Source organism: Penaeus japonicus, unplaced genomic scaffold, assembly GCF_977035675.1.
Source record: "Penaeus japonicus unplaced genomic scaffold, GWHDUDI00000001_assembly GWHDUDI00000009, whole genome shotgun sequence".
Classification (NCBI taxonomy): Eukaryota; Metazoa; Arthropoda; class Malacostraca; order Decapoda; family Penaeidae; genus Penaeus; species Penaeus japonicus.
The window spans coordinates 3,086,571-3,094,070 of NW_028234411.1; the positions used below are offsets into that span (position 1 = coordinate 3,086,571).

General features: G+C 44.8%; 1 long non-coding RNA gene across 1 annotated transcript in view; it reads left to right on the plus strand.

Annotated features, from left to right (window-relative positions):
* Positions 1 to 7,500, plus strand: part of LOC147471224 (uncharacterized) — a 226,813-nt gene that overhangs the window by 756 nt on the left and 218,557 nt on the right. The gene's annotated exons all lie outside the window — the stretch shown is intronic.

Sequence of the window (7,500 nt, forward strand, 5' to 3'; positions counted from 1 at the left end):
ATTGAGTGAGTGGATGAATTAATGAATAAAGGAGTGAATGAATGAATGAATAGAGAGAGGGAAGAAAGGAGTTAGGGAGCGAGAGAGGGAAGGAGGAAAGGAGGAAGAGGGAGGGATGGAGGGAGGGAGGGAAGGAAGGAGGGAAGGAGGGAGGGAATGATTAATAGATGGAAGAAGAGATGCATTCGTGTATGCAATTACGTAAGTAAATATACACATGAGTAAATAAATATTCACACGTTGTATGTAAATGTTTTATTCAGTGATATGCTCATGCAAGTGGCAACGACATTGCATATCAATCTACCGAGAGTACATGAGTGGCATACGTGACGGCAGACGTGTTAGTGCAACTTTCTGCAATGTGTCAACTGTGATACCTACGGAGGGGGAGGGGGGGACGAGGGGGGGTGAGGGGTGGGGGGGGGTAGGAGGGAGAAATCCAGACTCGTAAGGAGATGAGAAGTTTTGAACACGCATGCGCAAAAACGAGAAATACTCGTTAACGGAAGCAAAAAGAAATGGAAATTGATAGATAAATGAAATAACGATGATATTATTGAATTATTTAATGTAAACGGAGGAGGAGGAGGAGAAGGAGGAGGAGGAGGAGAAGAAGAAGAAGGGCAAGAAGAAGACGGAAAAGAAGATGAAGAAGAACAAAAAGAAGAAAATAAGAAGAAAATGAAGAACAAAAAGAAAGAAAAGAAGTCGAACAAGAACAAGAACAAGAAGAAGAACGAGGAAAACAAGGACAAGAAGAAGGAGGAGGAGGAGAGAAAATAAAAAATAGAAAGAAAGAAAGACAAAATGAGACAACATCCGGTGAATCCGTCGCGCCACTGTCCTATCACGTGTACTTTCCCAGTGTGGACTTTGCACGTGTTTTGTTCTCAACGTTGATGCAGCTAAAGTTTGTTTGTTTTGATTTTGTTTTGTTTTGATTCTAGGTGGTGAGTTTTTATTTGGATACTATGTCTTTTATTATTATTATTGTTGATATTATTATTATATTACTTTTCTATTTCTCCATATAAGCCCCTACCCCCTCCCCCTCCCTGCCCCCTCACTCACCCACATGGACTTATATATATATATATATATATATATATATATATATATATATATTTCTCTCTCTCTCTCTCTCTCTCTCTCTCTCTCTCTCTCTCTCTCTCTCTCTCTCTCTCTCTCTCTCTCTCTCTCTCTCTCTCTCTCTCTCTCATTTCCATTTTCTTTCTTTCCGCCTTTACCACCATCCATACCGACACCCTCCCTCCCTCCTCCCCCTCCCCCACCATCCCTAGTCCTCCTCCCTTCACCCCCACCCCTCCCACCCCCCTCTATCACTTTCATCCTCTATACTAATTAGCGATATTTTGCAATTATCTTAAAATGCTCTCGCCGGTCGCCGCCAACACAGGAAGGAGAAAGGAAAGAGGCTTTTTTAGGTTGTCCAGCATCATTCTATATGGCATTATTCTATACGGCATCGTTTTATATGGCATCATTCTATATGGCATCGTTTTATATGGCATCATTCTATACGGCATCATTCTATATGGCATCATTCTATATGACATCATTCTACACGGCATCATTCTATATGGCATCATTGTCTGCGGCATCATTATATACGGCATCATTCTATACGGCATTCAACGTGTATGTATGCGTGTATAGCAGTTATCTGTATATGTGAATATGTGTGTGTCTGTGTGTGTGTGTGTGTGTGTGTGTGTGTGTGCATGTGCGTGTGCGAGTGCGTGTGCGTGTGCGTGTGCATGTGCGTATGCGTATGCGTGTACGTGTACGTGCGTGTGTATATGCGCACACCCTAGAAAAAAAAACAACATACACGCACATCTACATCATAAGTTATTCAAATATCCCCCAACTATGACTCCTCTTCAAATGCTTTCTCGGAACCTCTTACGTACGCCATCACCTCTTACGCAAGCAACCCAAGAGAACACAAGCAACCCAAGAGAACGCAAACAACCTAACAGAACACAAACAACCCAAGAAAACACAAACAACCCAAGGCAACACAAACAACCTAAGAGAACACAAGCAACCCAAGAGAACACAAGCAACCCAAGAGAACGCAAGCAAGCAACCCGAAGTAACGACAGCTTCTCCAAGACCCCTCGTACCTCAACACGTTCCGCGGTGACTTTCAGCTCGAGTACCCCAATCAGCAAGGCCCGTGGCGACACCTATCATTTAGGGATCCCCAAATGAACCCTTGTACACACTTAAGAGCAGGAGAGGGGTAAGCCCGGAGGTAAGTGCGGTTATGTAGTACAAATCACCTCTCCGTGCTACAACTCCCGCCCGCACAAACGGTCGGTTACTTGCGGTCGAGGCGGCATTGGCGGGCGGTTGGCATCTCAATTAGGGCAGAAAATGTCATTGCTGTGTTAGAATGGCTGGGCTAGGGTCGTAGGAACGCCTCTATGCCATGCCGTTCGTTCGTTTGGAAGGAGGGGGGATGGGGGGGATGGGAGAGGGGGAAGGGAGAAGGAGATGGGGAGGGGGAGAGGGGGAGGGAGATGGGGATGGGGAGGGAGAGGGAGGGAAAGGGAGAAGGAGATGTGGGAGGGGGAGGGAAAAGGGAAAGGGGGATGGAGATTTGGAGGGGGAGGGGGGGGGAAGAAAGAGAGAAAAAAAAGATTAAGAGAGACATGGAGAGAGAAAGAGATAGATTAAGAGAAAGACAGACAGAGAAAGAAAAAGAAAGATAAAGAAAGACAGAGAGATACTCAAAACAAAACAAAAAAGATAACCATAAGAAAGACAAGTCTAAAAAAAAAGAAAAAAGAAAAAAAAGGAAATGCCACAGAACCCTATGAATGAAGAACCCTCCCTTTTCTTACATCCCTCGGTACATCAACGAGGGTACAACAACACATGTCATGGGTACGATAACCACAGCGGGGGAAACGGGTACGACAATCCAGCCAGACACCCTTATTACGCATATGATATCGTATGCCACCGACAACGACTGGGATGCATCTACTTGTCACTTTATTGATATACGGAGAATTTACCTTCCATCTTAAGTAGCATGTTGAGATGTTGATTGACGGGGTTGTTTGGTGTTATAAGAATGGATTTGCACGGTTGGTTCAAGGTTGATGGTTAGGTTTTGAGTGTTTTTTTTTTTGTTTGGTTTTTGGTATTTGTTGTTTCAGTTTGGTCGTTTTTTTATTGTTTTTGTTGTTGCTCTATTTGAAAATATCATCATCATTATCATTATCATCATCATCATCATCACCATCACCACCATCATTTAGTGTGCTCGTTATCATCATTATCAAACAACAATCACCATTTGATATTCTCATTAATACGAACCACAACCACCACATATCACCCCACACACCACAACCACCCACCAACCACACCATAAAACCACCACAATTCACCATAAACAAATTCCCCGCCAAAAAAATTCGTCCGCCATCTTGTCCTCAGCCACCCACGTCTCAACCCCATTAACAAAGACCTCAAACTAATCAAACGGACTTCCTTTGAAGAATCATGAACAAACAAGACTGACATCTTAGATAGCGGACAATTATTTCTGAGCAGGGAGAGCGCCCACGCCCATAGTCACGACGTTATCTCTGAATGCCGCCCTCAATTTGTGATCCCGTAGAATCGTCTGACACGAGGTTGGAGGCGCCATTGTCAGCTGCGGTGTAATAGGTAGGGTTGGACACGTCACGCAAATTGGTCGTTAGGGCTTGAGTGGCCGTTTGATTTTGTTGTCGTTGTTGTTTTTTTTTTGGAGAGGGTAAGGGGGGTGGGGATGGGGAGATGTTATTTTTATCTTTTAGTAATTTTTGAAGTTTGGGTTATTGGAATAGGGGTGATGGTACTGGTAATGGTAATAATGATTATTATTATTATTTCTATTATCGTTATTATTTTTTTTATTAATCTAAACATCATTGTCATCACACACACACACACACACACACACACACACACACACACACACACATATATATACATATATATATATATAGACATGTGTGTTTGTAAAAAAAACACAAAAAACAAAAGAAGAAATGTCCCTGACATCGTCCCCCTTTCGAGCAGAAGAAGAAAAAAAAAGGAACTGTCTCTAATTGTCGTTAATGCCTGGGTGGCCTCCCGCCCGCGACGCGAAAATGAAACATCCCGAGGAGGGTGTGGGCGTGTCCTTTGCCCTCAGTCGCTGTCGCCGCCATAATGGCCCTCTAATTTTCAATGCTAACTTTGCCGTCTACAGAGTGCCGTCTGGAAGATCCCCTCCCTCCTCCTCCCTCTTCCCCCCCTCCTCCCTTCCTCCTCCCCCCTCCCCTGTCCCTTCGTGTGCCATCCCCTCGTTCTCCCTCATTTCTTCTCCTTTATTCTCCTATCCACGGATTTTCTTACTCCCTCCCACATCCCTCCCCCCCCCCATCCTCCTCTAATTCTCCTACCCCCCTCATCTACCCCTCCTATCCTTCTATCCACTACCCTGCCCCCAATACCCCTCCAATATCCCATCTCCCCCCCTCCCCTCCCCCTTCTTTTTGCACGCCTTTCACTTATAAAGGTGAGGGGGATAAAAACGGAGATTAGGGAGTCTGTTTGTTCTATTTTGACACGTGGTCTCTCTCTCTCTCTCTCTCTCTCTCTCTCTCTCTCTCTCTCTCTCTCTCTCTCTCTCTCTCTCTCCCTCTCTCTCTCTCTATTCTCTCCCTTCCTCCACTTTCTTTGCTTCTATTCCTCTTTTCTTTTTTCCCCTTCATTCCTCTTCATTTTCCTTTCTTGTGTATCTTACTTTTTTGTCCCTCGTTTCTTCTTTATCCCTTTCCTTCCCTTTTCTAACCCCTCTCCTGCATTTTCCCCTCTCTCCCCTCTCCTCCTTCCCTCTTCCCTTCTCCTTCTCCTGTCTTCTTTTCTTCTCACCCTCTCCCTCCTCCCTCTAACCACCCTCCTCCTCCTCCTTGCCTCTTTCCTTCTTCCTCTTCCTTCCCTTTCTGTCTCACCCTACTGCTCCTTCTTCCCTTTTTCCCTCTTTTCTTCCTCCTCCTCCTCCTCCTTCCCTCTTTCCTTCTTCCTCCTCTTTCCCTTTCTCCCTCACCCTCCTCCTCTTCCTTCTCTTTCTCCCTCTCACTCTCCTCCTCCTCCTCCTTCCCTCTTTTCTTCCCTTCCTCCTTCTCTTTCTCCCTCACCCTCCTCCTCCTCCCTCCCTCTCACCCTCCTCCTCCTCTCCCTTTCACCCTCCTATCTTCTCCTCCCTCCCTCTCACCTTCCTCCCCGCCTTTTCCCCTCTCCCTCCTCCTCCCTCCCTCTCACCCTCCCTCCCTCTCACCCCCCTCCCCGCCTTTTCCCCTCTCCCTCCTTCCTTCTCCCCTCAACGAAAGAGCGGAACGGACCTCAGTCGATACGCAGGTTAACGGAACAAAAGCGAGCGTCATTCACCAAGCCACAGTATCACAGGTGTTGATCCCCCCTCAGAGCTGTCACCCTTTGCAACACGTCGCAAAAGGAACATACAGTGGCATTAGCACCGTGGGTATTAGCATTTTGAAACGACTTCGCGCCGCCATCGGGTAAAAAGATTTGTCAGCTGTGACTCTTGCTTATCTCGTTTCTTTTCTTACTTTATATGTGGATTAGGTTATTTGCAGGTGTCTTTGAGAGGGAGAGAGGGAGAGGGAGAAAGAAAGAGAGAGACAGAGAGGATTAGGTTATTTTCAGGTGTCTTTGAGAGGGAGAGGGAGAAAGGGAGAGAGAGAGAGAGAGAGAGAGAGAGAGAGAGAGAGAGAGAGAGAGAGAGAGAGAGAGAGAGAGAGAGAGAGAGAGAGAGAGAGAGAGAGAGAGAGAGGATTTCCAGTTGTCTTTGAGAGAGAGAGGAAGGATTAGGTTATTTTCATGTGAGAGAGTGAGAGAGAGAGAGAGAGAGAGAGGATTAAGTTATTTTAGCTGTCTTTGAGAGAGAGAGAAAGGATTAGGTTATTTTCAGGTGAGAGTGTGTGTGAGTGTCTAAGAGAGAGAGAGAGAGAAAGAGAGAGAGAGAGAGGATTAGGTTATTTTCAGGTATCTGTGTATAAGAGAGAGAAAGAAAGAGAGAGAGACAGATACAGACAAACAGAGACAGAGAAAGAGAGGGAGTAGAGAAAAAATAAATAAAATTAGAAAGAAACCTTATAATTACCCATTAAGAAAAGAACCATAACCCACATCACAAAAGAGACATATCCAGTGCCACGTTGCAACAATTCCAAGAAAGGTTAAGAACCGGAAACACTTGATTATTACGAAGCGAGGAAGAGAAACTCAAGGAGACCCACCGCCACCATCAACGCTCCTGCTAAAAGTACTTTACACGCACTAAAGCCCAACGTACACATGTACACCGAAGCCGTTCGTACATGTCTGTTAACAGTACTTCTTCTGAGACATATCATGGAACCCAACTCACTTCAAGATAAGAAGTGTTGTAACTTAAATTCCGCCATCTTAACGTTTTTTTTTTTTTTTTTTTTTTTTTGCGGAACCAGTTAATAAAACACAAGTTCAGGCGCTGGTTGGAATGTTGTCGGAATTGAGGATAAAAGAAGTACCATCTTATCTCTAGATTTAAATGATGGCGGAGGAAGGGGAGGAGGAGGTGGTGGTGGGTGGAGGAGAGAGGAGGAAGGGGAGGAGGAGGAAGGGGAGGAGGAGGAGAGGTAGGAGACAAGCAGACTGAGACAGACTAGAAAAGAAGAATTAAAGAGATAAAGAAAAAGTGAAAAAAATATAAAGATAGAAAAAACGCCATTAAAACAAAAAGTAGAAAAAGCAAAAGACACACACACACATACACAAACACACGCACACGCACTCTCTCTCTCTCTCTCTCTTTTACACACACACACACACACACACTCTCTCTCTCTCACACACACACACAGACACTCTCTCTCTCTCTCTCTCTCTCTCTCTCTCTCTCTCTCTCTCTCCTCTCTCTCTCTCTCTCTCTCTCTCTCTCTCTCTCTCTCTCTCTCTCTCTCTCTCTCTCTCTCTCTCTCTCTCTCTCTCTCTTTCTCTCTCTCTCTCACACAAACACACACACACACAGAAAACCACCTATACGCCGTGTCCTTTTGCATCGTCCTTCAAAACCGATCGCTCTGTCGCCAGATAAAGGCCGAAGTACCGCCGTAAAGTCGCAACACGGGTGTTAAATCCGGTTGATAAATGGTTAATTGATGGCTTGTTCTCGAGGGATAATTGAGCTTGTTAGTCTTTGGATTCATAGCTTCGAGTCTTACCATAGATGCCCGTCTTTTTTTTTTTTTTTTTTTTTTTTTTTAGGCGGATTGTTTGTCATTAGATATGATGGGGGGGGGGGAGCGGGGGAGTTAGATGACATGACAATTCTCTTATTATTTTCTAAGATTTTCTAGTTTTAGAGAGTCTTATCACCAAAATCTCTTAAATTAAGCATTCCTAATCGCTATACCTATTAAT